Here is a 15,538-nt window from a genome sequence, read left to right as displayed (position 1 = left end):
ATATAAATTTTTAAAAAAGAATTAAAACAAAAGAATATGTTAGGCACTAAATCCAAAATAATGTTATATGGAAGATAGTGCACATTTCACACTTCTTTAAAGGAGACCTGGAGTATTGGGTACAATCTCTTGGAAATACATAATTAGGTTGAAATAAACTTTTAATTTTTTTTTAATTAATGGGTGCTGCTTCAATCTGTCTGAAGTTATTATTTAAAACTGGAGGGAATCAGAGATTTTGAAACCGGAGCCAGTTAACAATATTGGGTTTAATTCTACATTGTATAAAAACTTAAAATATTATCAATATTAAATAAGTGTTGAAAATAATAGAATACTATAATGTGTAAATGAACATTAAAATATATTAGGTAAAAATATTTCAAATTTGGGTTCAAAGAATCACAATTTCGGACTACAGAGTCCCTTACTTGTCAAAACTGAAGGAACTTACAAAAAGATTTTTAATTGGGGTTGTTTTTTTTGAGACAGCTGTGCCCTCTGGAGGTGGCATTTGGGAATTGAATAAATCTTCACTAAAGAGATAACAGTGACTTTCCTAAAGATTTGAACACGAACTTGGAAATGCAAAGGCTTAGAAAGTTTTATTCATGTTCCTTGCTTTGTGTCAAACCAGTTTTCAATGAATACTAATTTAGAATTTCGATTCAGAAGTGTTCAAATGTGTGCAAAAACATTTTGGTAGAAGGGATTAAAAGTTTGTGTTCAATATCTGGAATAGAATGATTCGAGACATGCTGAATATTATGAAAAGAAAGAATGGTAATTCTGAATCAAATGTCCTCACGGGCTCTTTTGGTGAACTGCTTGAGAGTAGAGGGTCTACCTCTTCAAACCATATTTTCCAACACTCCCCGAGAGAACCAAATCACCTAGACCAGCCAATGCACTGCCCTATCTTCTCAGAATAAACTCACCACCTCTCTACTTTTTCCTTTGACCTGTTTTATATACTTCCTTCCTAATAAATGGAGCTAAATTTCCCCATCCAGACAATATAGTATTCCAGTTGGGGAAGTAAGAAATTAAGTATTTCTTGTGGGAGTTTTAGGGACAGAAAGTACTAAAGGTGTTTTTGTGTGTTTAGAATTTCAATAGGCAAAAATATATGTAAATAAATGTAGGATATCATTATGGGGAGGGGCGAATCAAAAACAAAAGAACCCCAAAAGTAGTCCTTACTTGATGTGAAAACCAGGACAAAGCCACCACTTCTAAAGAGAGAATGAAGACGTCTTCTTGATTGTAAATTGGCCTTGAAAGTGGATGAATGTTTGTCTTGTTAAAAAAAAAAAAAAAAAAAGGCGGGGAAGAAACTAAAAGAATTGAGTCAGGCTGGTGCGCGGCGAGGGAGTATAATTACAATCAGTCAGGTGCAGGACAGTGCACGCAAATATCAGAGGGATGCGGTTCTCTAAAACAGTTCCCTGCGCCGGACGGGACTGCAAGAGGTTCTGCAAAAAAAGGAAGCAAAGATATCTTCATGCTTCCAGTTACCTGCATCGCAGGTGCAGGCTGTGGATCCTCACTCCCCAGCCCCACACCCTCCCTCCTCCCTAGAAAGAAGCCAAGGACCCAGAGTTACTAGACCTGCCTCAAGTTCCCACCCACCAGGGCAAGTCTCAACTCTTAAAGTTCTCCCCCGCCCCCTTGGCCGCCGCTGTTCCCCAAAGGGCGACCCCTACCCCCAATGCCGATTCCTTAAAGAGGTCCGGGACCACGCCCCCGAAACTCACAGGTGATGTGCAGGTCCTACCGAGGGAACGACTCAGCAACCCCAGATGCTGAAGCAAACACATAAGGATCGGGAGGTAGTCAGGTCCACCGCAGCAGCTTTGCCCAGCTTCCAGCTTCCAGCTTCCCGCCTTCCCGAGCCGCGCACCTGTGCACCCGCTCGCAGGGCCGCTGCGCCACCGCAGCGCCGACAGAGGGCGCCCGCGGCTACTTTCGCCGCCCCAGCCCCGCCCCTGGTCCAGCGCAGGTGCCCCCATGGAGCCCATGTGGACTAATGAGTAAGGGAAACTGCCATAAGAGACGGGTTTCTTAAGTTCTCTAAACCTCTTAAGAAATATCTAAGCCACAATTGTCAGTTATGACTATATATTTATTCATTCATTCACAACAAATATGCCTTGAGGTGCCCACTGTTTTCCTAGCACTGTAGTAGCACTAGGGACACCCGAGCAATCCAACTGAACCCAGATCTCTGCCCTCTTGGAGTGGACTTTCAAATGGGATTTATTTAAGGTAGCAGAAATGAGATCACGCATGCTACTTGCTCCTGCTCAGCCCTCGGGAAATGTTGGTGCTTACTATTACCAGGTGACTGCATCCACTAGTTCACCTCCTGCAGGAGAAAGGAGTGATCCATTCCTGGGTCCCCGGTGGCAGAACACAGCCTTCCCTATATTGACAGCTCGATGAGAACTTGATGAATGAATGAAGTGATAGCAAGAACCATCCCCTGGATTTTTGGAGGCGGGTGGAACTGATGGAAAGGGCGAAGCCCTATTACTCAGGATGCACAGGCTACTCCTCTGGGGAGGGCTTGCATCTTTAAGGAACTAGCCCCCTTTCCCAAGAAAAAGAGGGTGGGCCTGCTCAGGGAACTCCCTCCAGCTCAGACCCTTCTCATTAAAAGCTTACAATGGCATGTTGGGTGTTAGCTAGCCCCTACCCCTTTTGTGGGTATATTTAGAGGTTCCTAGCAGTTTCAGAGGCCCTAAAAACCTTTTTCTCCGAGTTCCCCCTGAAAGAAACTGATCAGAGATAATAACTTATGTTACTAAAGAGAGAGAGAGTCACACCTTAGTAAAAACAAAGCCTAGACAAATGAGAAGACTCTTCTCAATTTTTTAGGTGCTTTAGGCTTTTAATTCCATCTGAACAGAGGCAGTCTGTTGCCTTTTTCTGCATTGGCCCACTGAGACCAGTTTTTTCTCTTAAATGAATTTCAGAAAGATGTAGTGGTCTTCCATTCTTATGTAACAAATTATCACAAACTTAGAAGCTCCACAGTCATTTATTATCTCACAGTTTTCATGGATTAGGCATCCGAGCCCTGGGTACTCTTCTCAGGGTCTCACATGGTGTTGGAGACTCCACTATGGAAATACCTACTTCCAAGCTCCCTCAGATTGTTGGCAGAATTCTTTTCCTTGTGGTTATAGGACTGAGATCCCCGTTGTCTTGTTAGCTATTGACCAAGGACTACTGTCAACTCCTGGAGGCCACTCTCCAATCCTGGCCTTAAGGTTCCTTTCACAGACCCTCTCCTATATGCATTCTTTTTTAAAAACTCACCTGATTAAATCAGGCCCACCTAGATAACCTTCTGTTTTATTAACTTGAAGTTCATTGATAAGAACCTGAAAATGGGAGTGATCTCCCATCATATTCACAGGGGGAAGGGAGTATACAGGCATCTTAGTTCAGGCTGCTGTAATAAAGATCATAGACTAGAAGGCTTAAATATATTTATTTATCACCGTTCTGGAGTCTGGGAAGTCCATGATCAAGGTACTAGGAAGTGAATCAACTATGCTGCCTTTTTGCTGTATCTTCACATGGCCGAGAGAAAGTTATCTCTCTCCTGTCCATATTTTTTTAATTAAATCTTTATTGTTCAGATTATTACATTAGTTACTCTTTTTTCCCACCATAACTCCCCTCCACCCAGTTCCCACCCCACCCTCCGCCCTCACTCCCCACCCACTGTCCTCATCCATAGGTGCACGATTATTGTCTAATCTCTTCACTCACCCCCACACCCCTTTCCCCCGCCCCAAGAATAGTCAGTCCATTCCCATTCTGTCCCTGATTCTATTACAATCACCAGTTCATACTGTTCATCAGATTATTTATTCACTTGATTTTTAGATTCACTTGTTGATAGATGTGTATTTGTTGTTCATAATTTGTATCTTTACCTTTTTCTTCTTCTTCCTCTTCTTAAAGGATACCTTTCAGCATTTCATATAATACTGGTTTGGTGGTGATGAACTCTTTTAGCTTTTTCTTATCTGTGAAGCTCTTTATCTGGCCTTCACTTCTGAATGATAGCTTTGCTGGATAAAGTAGTCTTGGTTGTAGGTTCTTGGTATTCATCACTTTGAATATTTCTTGCCACTCCCTTCTGGCCTGCAAAGTTTCTGTTGAGAAATCAACTGACAGTCGTATGGGTACTCCCTTGTAGGTAACTGATTTTCTTTCTCTTGCTGCTTTTAGGATTCTCTCTTTTTCTTTTGCTCTTGGCATTTTAATTATGATGTGTCTTGGTGTGGTCCTCTTTGGGTTCCTTTTGTTTGGGGTTCTCTGCGCTTCCTGGACTTGGAAGTCTATTTCTTTCACCAGGTGGGGGAAGTTTTCTGTCATTATTTCTTCAAATAGGTTTTCAATATCTTGCTCTCTCTCATCTTCTGGCACCCCTATAATTCGGATGTCGGTATGCTTGAAGCTATCCCAGAGGCTCCTTACACTATCTTCGTATTTTTGGATTCTTTTTTCATTTTGCTTTTCCAGTTGGGTGTTTTTTGCTTCTTCATATTTCAAATCTTTGACTTGATTCTTGCGATCCTCTGGTCTGCTGTTGGGAGTCTGTATAATGTTCTTTATTTCAGTCAGTGTATGCTTAATTTCTAGTTGGTCCTTTATTACAACATCGAGGGTCTCATTAGATTTCTTGAGGATCTCACTACATTTATCGGCGGTCTCACCAGTCTTTTCGAGGGCCTTATTAAATTTATCGGCAGTTTCTAGACAGTTCTTTAAAGACCTTAAAAGTGTGATTTTGAACTCTATATCCAACAGTTTGCTTTCCTCCAATTCTGTCGTTTGTGTCCTGTTTCTTTGTCTCGGCATTTTTTATGCTTCGCTGTGTCGATAGAGTGCCTTTCTGTAGTAAGTGTCCCAATTACCTGAGGTAGACACTCTTGGTGCACCCCCTTGTGGGCTTTGTGCACAGTCCTGTTGTAGTTAAGCCTTGATTGTTGTAGTTATCACTGTGAGGAATTGACCTCCAGGCCAATTGGCTGTGAGAATCAGCTGTGTCTGCAGTGGGAGAACTTCTGTGCTGGAGACACCCCTCTGGGGCTAGACTTGCTCCGATGGGGCTTTGGTGCCCACTGAGTCTGCCCCCTGAGTGTGTCTTTTATGGTTCCACGGAGCTGCAAACTGGATGGTCCCACTCTGACCTCTGGGCTTCCTGGCTCCTGGATCTCTAGGGAGGTGCTAATCTAGCCTTTGCCTGAGGCTATCCAGCAAAAGTCTCCCTGCAGGGCTTGGGTGGGGCGGGTCCCATGGGATCAATAGGGCAGGGTTAGCAGTTATGGCTGCTCTCAGTCTTGCCCTCAGAGGCTCTGCTTCTCAGTGTCCCAGTAATCGCTGCAAGCCCCACGGAGAGAAAGCTGCCCTAGGGTTCTGAGTGATGCCAGACAGTCCCGCTTCTCCCGTATGAGTCTGGGTCCCCCAAGACTTGCCCGCAACTGGAGCTCAGAGCCTGAGAATCCCTCCCGATTGAAAAGGACAACCGCGCCCTCAGCAGCCAGCTCGCTCCGCATGCACTCCGAATCTTAGTATTTTACTTCAGCACTGCGCCTCCTCTGAGCCTCGGTATGCTTTTCTCTTTCCTCCTAGTTGTAGAACTTCCACTCAGCCAGTCTTCCTGTGGTTCTGGATGATGTCCGTTCCATCTTTTAGTTGTATTTTTGAAGTGGTTGTTCGAGGCAGCATACTCAGGTGTTTACCTATGCCGCCATCTTGGTTTCTCCCTGGAATATTATTTCTCTCCTGTCCATATTTATAAGGGGCACCAATTCCAGCATGAGGGACTCTACCCTCATGACTTAATCACTTACCAAAGGCTCCACCTGCTAATACCACATTAAGGATTAGGTCTTCAGCATGTGAATTTAGGGGGGACACAAACATTCAGTCCATAGCAACAGAACATGCATATCAGGGGAGTGAGAATCTTATGAGCCATCTTATAATTCTGCTGACCACAGAAGAAAATAAGGAAAAATAAACCAAGAAAATATAAAGCTTTAGGAATATGCTAATTTACAGATATTAGACTCCTACCTAAAATAACTAATGTCTAAGGACCACAAGTACTCCCAGGAGCCAAAGTGCCCCTCCTTCTCTCTGGCCTCAGGCCCTCAGACCTCTCCAAGCTCCTGGTTCCCCTCCTCTGACCCTCTGCATGAGTAGGATGGGAGCCAATGCTGGAACTCAGAAAACACAGGGAATTTACTGAGAGCCACAGGGGAGAAGGGCATTGACACCCACCCATGGTCCTCTGGCCTGGCAGCAAAGCAGCAATTAGTAGTGGGGGGGCAGGAGGGTCAAGAAGACATACCTGGGTTCAGAGCTCAGCTCTGCCACTTTCTCACCTTGCCACTCTCAGTCTAGTTACTGAATCTCTGTTTCTGCAGCTGTAAAATGAAAACAATCAGACTTCCCTGAGGGTTGCTGTAAGCATTACATGAGATAATATATATGCATCACATGTTTAACACAGCACCTGTATGGTAAGAGTAAACCAATTGGCAAAACATAAAACCTACTCAGCAAGCAGCTTGGAGAAGGAAGCATGGCTATTTCTCATAGCATCTACTGGGTACTCAGATGGGATTTACAGGTGTCCATAAAGCATGATGGCTAACCTTGAGACATATCCCATCTAGTTGAAAGACAAGGCAATTTACCCAGCAAACAGGTGTACTTTCATAGAGAGACAGGTCAGGAGCACAGAGTTCTCTTTCCCAGGAAGGACTTTTCACCTAAGACCTGCAAGCACTTGTCCTCCCCAAGTGTTCAAGCCAAAGCTCAAAGGTCTATGTCACCTAAGCAGCTGGTGTTGCCATGACCAGAACCTATGGTGGCCGAATATAAGGCTCCTGAAGTATCACACAGAGAGAGGCCAACCCATGGGACCCTCAGTCAGTGACACCTAGAATGCTCAGCCAAGAATCCAAGGTTCTATTTACTTCTGCCAAGTAGGAGTGAATCTCAAATGAGATGGTCTTAGAGGAGCTGGTGGGACCAAAGACTGTGAATGGTGCTGTATTGCTTTCCTATGGCTGCCGTAATAAATGACCACAAACGTAGTGCCTTCAAACAACACATCTCTTTTCTTACAGTTCTCGAGGTCAGAAGTCTGAAATCAGTGTCACTGGGCTAAAATCAAGTTGTCAGCAGGGCTGCATTCCTCTGTACACTTTGGGGAAGAATCCATGTATTTTTATTTGTTTGTTTGTTTTTGTTTTCTGTTTTTGGGGGGAGGTTTTGCTTCTTCCAGCATCTAAGGGCTGCCTGCACTCCTTGGCTCATAGGCCCGCATCACTTGGACCTCTGCTTCTACCACATCTCCTTCTCTGACCTTGACATTCCTGCCTCCCTCTTACAAGGATCTTGTGATTACATTGGACCCAGCTAGATGATCCAGGATGCTCTTCCTGTGTCAAGATCCACAGCTTAATCACATCTGCAGTCTCTTTTTTCATGTACGGTAACACAGGCTTAAAGGGTTGGGATGTGAAGATTTAGATGGGGCCATTTTTTTTCTTACTACAGATGCCTAGTTCCCTGGATAAGATGCCCATGAACATATTTCACCCAAAATTATTTTTTAAAAAAACTACTTATCTCTAGCCCATTTACCTCATCTAGCCTACAAACAGCTTGGGGATTAAATATATATTTTATTGAAGTAAATTTGTTGAAGGTTAGTGGCAAAAACATACTGTGCTCTCAACACCACCAAGAGAATAACTGATCATTAAAATTTGCTTTGAAATGCAACTGATGGGGCACCACTTAATAAGATTTGAAAGCAGAACCTGTATTTTAGCTGCATTCTAGCATTCTTCACCTCAATGTTTGCAAACTGTGATGATCTCCAACACCTATGTTTCCCCTACACTGTTTTTAACTATTCTTTAAATTGACTTGATACTGTATTTTTTTGACAGTTCAGTGACAGGCACAAATTACTTCACTGTTACCCCGGTAACGAAGGGACCTCCAACTAGAGAAAAAATTAAGGTTAAAATAAAAAGAAGAAGGAATCGTCCAAATTAGCATTAATGAGTCATTGTCCAAGTGTAATCGGGTGTCAACTGGTCACACTTCGGTAGTTTTTCCAACAAGGACCCCTGAATCAGCAGCGGGGGAAGTCACCCATGTCAGCAAGAATGCTTGTCTCCTGCAAGAAGCAATGGTTTAAAGTTTCTAGAACCTTCTACTCTCCCCTACTTATGCATCTCTTTTATTTGAATGTCTCCTTTGTTTTTCATCTCCTCCTGCTTTTCCCTTCTGAACATATTAGTTACTATGGAAACGTTGGTGTGAATGTCAGAAAGCTCAGCTCAGAAATGCTTCATAAAGTCAATTTATAGAATGATCTGACATTTATCTCATGTTTGGGAAACTTAAAGAATTTGTGATATTCATGACCTCAGACAGGGTTGGGTGGTAAACAGTGTGCTATATATGGATTTTAAAATTTGTTTTATGTATACTGCGAAAACATCAGATTTTTGTCCTTTAGGCGAAGAATAGCAACAAACACAGGAGTCTGGTTTGGGATTTGAAATTGGATTCATTTTCTATCAGTTCAGGAAGGAGTTCCACTTTCTAAGTTTGTAAGGCTGACTGGAATCTCTTGTGTCAAAATAAATGCTTTCTGAAAAAAATTACAGTTGGCTTATTTTTTTTTTAACTTTAACCTGACAATAAGACAAATGGTATTATCCATAATAATGTACACAGGGCAGCAGCAATATCAGCTGAAGGCACAGAAATGCTAACATCCATGCTGTAAAAATGTTTACTTCACTATGGGGAATTTCAGAGTTAGTGTTACCCTAAGGAATAATAATAGCTAATGTTTTTAGCGCACTTACTATGTGTCTGTCCCCATTCTAAGCCCTTTACATGCATTAATTCATAAGATTCCCAAAACAATATTGTGAGGTAGATGCTATCATTACACTTACACTTTTTTCACACAAGGGGAAACAGAGGCACAAAGAGGTTGAGTAAGTCATCCAAGTAAGTGACAGAAGCAAAGATTCAAAACAAGGCAGAATCAACCAATGAATGTATAGATAAGTGGAACAACAAATCAATGTCTCTCTCTCTCTCTCTCTCTCTCTCTTTCTCAAAAACAAAAGAAAGAAAATCCAGTGTTATCCTATGAGGCGACATTATTTATTCCTAGCCATTCAGTATTTCCCATTTCCTCTGGCAACAACTCCCAGTTTTTGTTTGAGAAAGTCACACCTGCTCAGCTCACTTGCTTGTCGCTCCTGTGCTAGAATGGGTCACACAGCCCAGGCCAATCAGCACACTTCAACTCCCAACCTCAGTGATTGGCCCCAAGATGGGCATGTTACCAGATCAGAACCAATGAAACACCAGAAGATTTTTGCCAGGAGTGCTCCAACAGGAAGAGGGGCTCTTTTTCTTCCCTGGAAAACTTAGGCATGGAATGAGCTGCTCTAGCCATCTCTGCCACCATAAAAGGGTTAACCTACAGCATACAGAGGCCACTAGACAGAGAGACTGAAACCTTTGGAACAAAAAGCCTGTGGAAGATGAAAAGAAACCCAGTCAAATGAGCTCTGAATTCAGCAGTATCCCAAATCTGTCTGCTAGACGGTTCAATTATTGAACCAATAAGTCACTGCTGCCTTTGTGTTTAATCTAAATACATTTGCGTTGGCTTACAACAAATAGAAAAAAAAGGCTTAATGAAGAAAACATCGAGTGTCTGTATCCTTTGAGGGCAGACACTACATTTTGTTCACCGTGTTCGTGGACAAACGTTCCCTTATCTGAGATTCCAAATCCATACTTCTGAAAAGCAAGGTCCCTTTGTAGCTCATTTGGTGACAAAACAGACATGACCTGCATGGACATGAGGTCACTCAGAGTCTTTACTATGCCACTTAATGTGAATATTCCTCTATTTTGCTAAGGAACAACTAATGTGTGTGATTACAGGATACCAGCACAGATCCTGCAAGAAGCACCAGACTATATAAAGAATATAAACTCTTACCTTTATTAAATAAAAAGTTATAAATTGTGAAGCCCCATAGGTTTTCAATAAAAGACCGTGGACTTCGAATCACAGGATCAACTGAATGAATAAATTGATTGGATAAAAAAGTGCTTACTCTCTGAATAGGATGGGATCTAAGGCAGCTAATGAGAACCACGACATGAAAGCATCCATCATTCCAAAATTATACTGAAGGTAAAAGTATGCTTGCATGACAGACAATAGACAGACATCACATCAGACATCAGGTTGATGAATACCAAGACAAAGTGAAAACTCGTAAGTTCAGAACAAAAGCCTCAAATATAGTATTAATAGCATCGTGAACAGAGAATCTGGAAGAAGAATAGAACCGGCAACCTGACTCCCCATCTAGTTACAGTACACTGTAGGTACTATAAACAAAAACTTCAAGATGTAAGAGTATTACGATGTTGAGTACATGTGGCTACCAAACTGACTAAACCTTGAAATTCGTATTCCATGTCCTTTCAAGACTTTTCTAAATCCTTCTGAGTTCTCACATTATATAATAAAAAATGTTACTTTGCTTTTTTTTTTTTTTACAACATCCTAGAAAACTATCATTCCATGCAATATAAAAAAGAGTACTGGAAATTAATTAAACATACCCTCAAAGTAGCAAACTTTGGGGTCATGACTCATCTGTTTTCTTCCTTCCATCCAGTACCTAAAACAGTAACCATTGCATAGAACAGTGGTTCTCAACCTTTCTAATGCCGCGACCCTTTAATACAGTTCCTCATGTTGTGACCCAACCATAAAATTATTTTCGTTGCTACTTCATAACTGTAATTTTGCTACTGTTATGAATCGTAATGTAAATATCTGATATGCAGGATGTATTTTCATTGTTACAAATTGAACATAATTAAAGCATAGTGATTAATGACAAAAACAATATGTAATTATATATGTGTTTTCCGATGGTCTTAGGCGACCCCTGTGAAAGGGTCGTTCGACCCCCAAAGGAGTCGCGACCCACAGGTTGAGAACCGCTGGCATAGAAGGTGCTTAAGATGTGCTTTATTAATGAATGAAATAAGGACTTCATTCTGATACCTCTGCCATCTGACCAACACTGACAAGTTTTCAGTGGGACAACTGACAGAGGGGAAAAACTAGAGAATGCCTCTCAACTGAGTCTGTATAAAATATCTTGAATCTGTCCAGTTCTTTCAAGTTCCTCTGCCACTTCCTAAATCGAGTTACTTTCTAGATCCCTGCACCATTAAAAGGTATCCTGCCCTGCTGGCGTGGCTCAGTGGTTGAGTGTCAACCTGTGAACCAGAAGGTCACAGTTTAATTCCTGGTCAGGGCAAATTCCTGGGTTGTGGGCTCCTTCACCAATGGGCAGCGTGCAGGAAACAGCCAATTGATGATTCTCTCTCATCACTGATGTTTCTCTTTCTCCCTCTCCCTTCCTCTCTGACATCAATGGTGTCCTAACTAGTCTCATCTCTCTGAATCCATTCTTATGCTCTTTTTATTATTCAGGGACCTTTTTAAAAGGGACAAATCAAATCAGATCTCTCTGCCCACAGCAAGCCCACCTTGTTTAAAATTTTTCAATTTCTCCCAATTGTTTATAGGATACAGACCAAAATGATAATGTAGCCTGCAAGGCACTGCATGATTTGATTCTGAATTTCCTCTCCAACCTGATCATGTGCCAGTCTTTACCTTCAAAGAGTTGACTCCTACTCAACCTTCAGGTCTCACCTCAAATGTCACTTATGCAGGTGACCCCTGCTAGAACAGGTTTCCTTGCTAATTGTTATTATAGGTCACTGTATATTTCCTTTATAGAGCTTTATAAAATTTGAAACTTTTTGATTTGTATGTATTTCCCATTAGATTTAAAGCTCCGTGAAGCCCATATTTTCTAGCCTGGAAATTTCAAGATGCTCTGTCTTCTAATCTTTGTAGACTTATTCACAACTATTCTCCTTTACATTTCCAGCTCCACGTTTTGATAAAACTCTGTAAAAATTCTGTTATTGGATTCTGTTCACTGTTGTTTTCCTGTTTTCTCTTGCTCTATTTCTCTACAATTATGTTGTTATTACTCAGCCCATTTCCATTCCTCACTCATTCATTTAAGTTTAATTTATGGAGTACCTACTATGTGTCAAGTCCGGTACTGTAGATCCAGGTCTAGAGATACAGAGCAGAGTCAGCCATGATTCCCGACACAAAGAAAGCGAGGAAGCAGGTGGGCAAATAAGTAGCTACAAGTTGAGGTGGAAATTATTTCTAAACATTTCCATTGGAACAGAGACAGTAATAGCTACTAGCTCCTGAGAAAGTGATCAAAGCTCCACTACAGAACGTGTGGTAATTTTAGGTAGGTCTTGAAAGATGAGTAAGAGTGGGAAAGGAGATGTTTGCAGGTATAAGCATTTATATAACGTGAGGTCACGAAAGAGGGTGACATGTCTGACAAAGCCCTTCCTCATCTGCCCCAGTCTTCCTCTCTGGTCTGCTCTTTGCACAGGCTCCTTCGTTGGCCCATGTCCCAGCAGTTCCCTCCTATTAAATTTAGACAACTTTGTGGGGTTTTTTTTCCAAAGTCATTGCCTTTGTTAAAAAGTTCAATAATGATAGCAGTATTTAGACTTCCAGATATTCTTCAGTCTCATTTTAGCAGATAAATAATGTGTATGATTTTTAAAATGGGGGGGGGGAATGTTTTCTCATTTCACTAGCATTCAAATAGAGTAGGTGTCTTTTGACATAAGCTGCGCTTCAAATATATTTTGAAAAAATTCAATTTGTCTGAATGCAAAATGAAGCACGATTGAATTTTGACATTTTAATTTTGGTTGAGCTAACAGATTTCACTTGAAAAGGACTCACAATATCTACATCAAGGGCATGTCAACTATCTTCAACCATTATTGTCATTTTTCTATGTTCATAAATTTATCCTACTATAATACATGCCATCATTTGACATATGTGAAAGAGGAAGGATCACGGTTAATCAAATTTCCAGTTTATCACATATCTCATAAACACCATCCAGGAATTACAGGAATGAATAATTTATAACAATCCCTACATTTATTCCACCTTTCAATGGATAAAATTAGACATGAGATGATACTGAACCTCTATGGAGGTCATAGCATCATACTAGATATTACACCTACAGAAAGCATTCAGAATAGCCTCTGGAGACAAATCATCTCAATTCTTTTTGTTGTTGTTAATCCTCACCTGAGGATATTCCTCCATTGATTTTTTAGAGCAAGTGAAAGGGGGCGGGGGGAGAGACAGAGAGAGAAACATTGATGTGAGAGAGACACATCGGTTGGTTGCCTTTTGCACATACCCCGACTGGGCCAAGGCTTTATCCACTGAGCTAGACTGGCTAGGGCTCACGCAGTCCTATAAACGTTATAATGGAGTAGAAAATAAATTTTTGGATGCAGAGACAGCATGCTTGTTTTTTTGGTCATGGAAAAAAATGTGACAAAGGAGGTGACATGTCAGAAGTATCCTGAAGGATCTGTAGGAGTTTGCCAGGAAAAGAGAAGAATGAGAGTGATGGACTAGGGCCATGAAATGGCCTGATGCTTTCTGGAACCTGAGACTAGTATATCAGGGACAGGGTGTGTGGAATAGCAGGAGACTTAAGACTTAAGTCTTAAGGAAGGACCAGGATGCCACACAAGACCATGGCCTTTTCCTATAGACAATTAGGTTTGCCTTTTGGGTAAAGACAACTCTTGTAGAGGTGTAAACAAGAGACAAGAAGGAATAGAGGCAAACAGAGGTCTAATCAGGTGGCCCTTGCAAATATCTCAGCATTGCATGATGAAGCTCTAAATAACAGCAGCTAGAATAGAGGTGAGTCAAGATGCTTATTAACTGATGTTTACCTACTGCTACAAAATAAAGTCAAAAAAACCTCAGTGGCATTTATTCCCACAGGTCTGATGGTCAGTTGGGCTGCACTAAGATGGGTTTGGCTGAGCAGCTTGGCTGAGACAACTCTGCTTTACATGTCTCCTGCTCCTCTTGAGACCAGCAGCTAGCCCAGGTAGCTTTTCGTGTTTTTAATGTTCATGTTGGAAGTACAAGGTAGCATGTAGGAACATGTAAGACCTCTTAAAGCCTAGACTTGGAATTGGCACACCATCATTTTGGCTTTATTGTTCAAAGCAAGCCACATGGCAAAATCCAAAGTTCACAAAATGAGGAAATGTACTGCCACTTTTAGCAGAAACAGCAGTCAAAGAGCAAAGGACAGGAATACAAGTAGAGGTGAAGGACTGGTGACAATAATGTACTACTGTACCATTCTCTCTGGCCCACAATAATTCCTGTTCCTCTCAAATACAATGTATGCTCATCCTCATCCAAGGACTCTAAGCGTTGCATCCAATCACCTACAGCATTAGTCTGTTAATATAGTCAATTACATTAATCTACACTAATAAAAGACAAACATGCAAATTGGCCATACCTTTGCTATACCTTAAGCCACACCCACCACCCAATCAGAGTGACTATATGCAAATTAACCCAACTAAGATGGCGGCCAGCAGCCATGGAGCTGGAACAAGCAGGAGGCTTGGTTGCCCCAGTGATGGAGGAAGCCAAGCTTCACGCCTGCCGCAGCTGGCTCTGAGCTCCATTCAAGCAACAAAGTTTCAATTATAGGAGGTAAATAAATCCCAGAATAAAAAAAAAAAAAAGAAAAGAAAAAAAGGAGAGGCTGGGAGCTTCCGTCACCGGGGGGCTTGGCCAGCCTGAAAACGGCCCTCAGCCCCTCACCCAGACTGGCCAGGCACCCCAGTGGGGACCCCCCACCCTAAAAGGGGTGTGATCAGCCTGAAAATAGCCATCAGCCCCTCACCCAGGCTGGCCAAACCTCCATGGGGTTAGGGTCCCCACGGGGCGGGGGGGGTGGGGGCTTGACCAAGCCTGCAAACAGCCATCAGCCCCTCATCCAGGCTGGCCAGGCACCCCAGCAGGACCCCCAACCTGATCCGGGAAACCCTTCAGGGCAAACCAGCCAACCCCACCCAGGCAGCAGGCCTCTATCCTATATAATAAAAGGGTAATATGCAAACTGACCCTAACAGCAGAATGACTGGGAATGACTGGTCACTATGACATACACTGACCACCAGGGGGCAGATGCTCAATGCAGGAACTGCCCCCTGGTGGTCAGTGTGCTCCCACATGGGGGAGCTCTGCTCAGCCACAAGCCAGGCTGACGGCTGCCAGTACAGCAGTGGTGGTGGGAGCCTCTCCTGCCTCCTCAGCAGCGCTAAGGATGTCCGACTGCAGCTTAGGCCTGCTCCCCACTAGCAAGTGGACATCCCCTGAGGGCTGCCAGGCTGCCAGAGGAATGTCTGACTGCCAGCTTGGGCCCAATCCCCCAGGGAGCAGGCCTAAGCCAGCAGGTGGACA

The sequence above is a fragment of the Myotis yumanensis genome, unplaced genomic scaffold, assembly GCF_028538775.1.
Source record: "Myotis yumanensis isolate MYYU_CA2020_CCGP unplaced genomic scaffold, mMyoYum1.0.hap1 SCAF_3, whole genome shotgun sequence".
In the NCBI taxonomy this organism is placed as follows: domain Eukaryota; kingdom Metazoa; phylum Chordata; class Mammalia; order Chiroptera; family Vespertilionidae; genus Myotis; species Myotis yumanensis.
The sequence above is the reverse complement of the archived record's forward strand: the minus strand, read 5'-3'. Positions refer to the sequence as shown.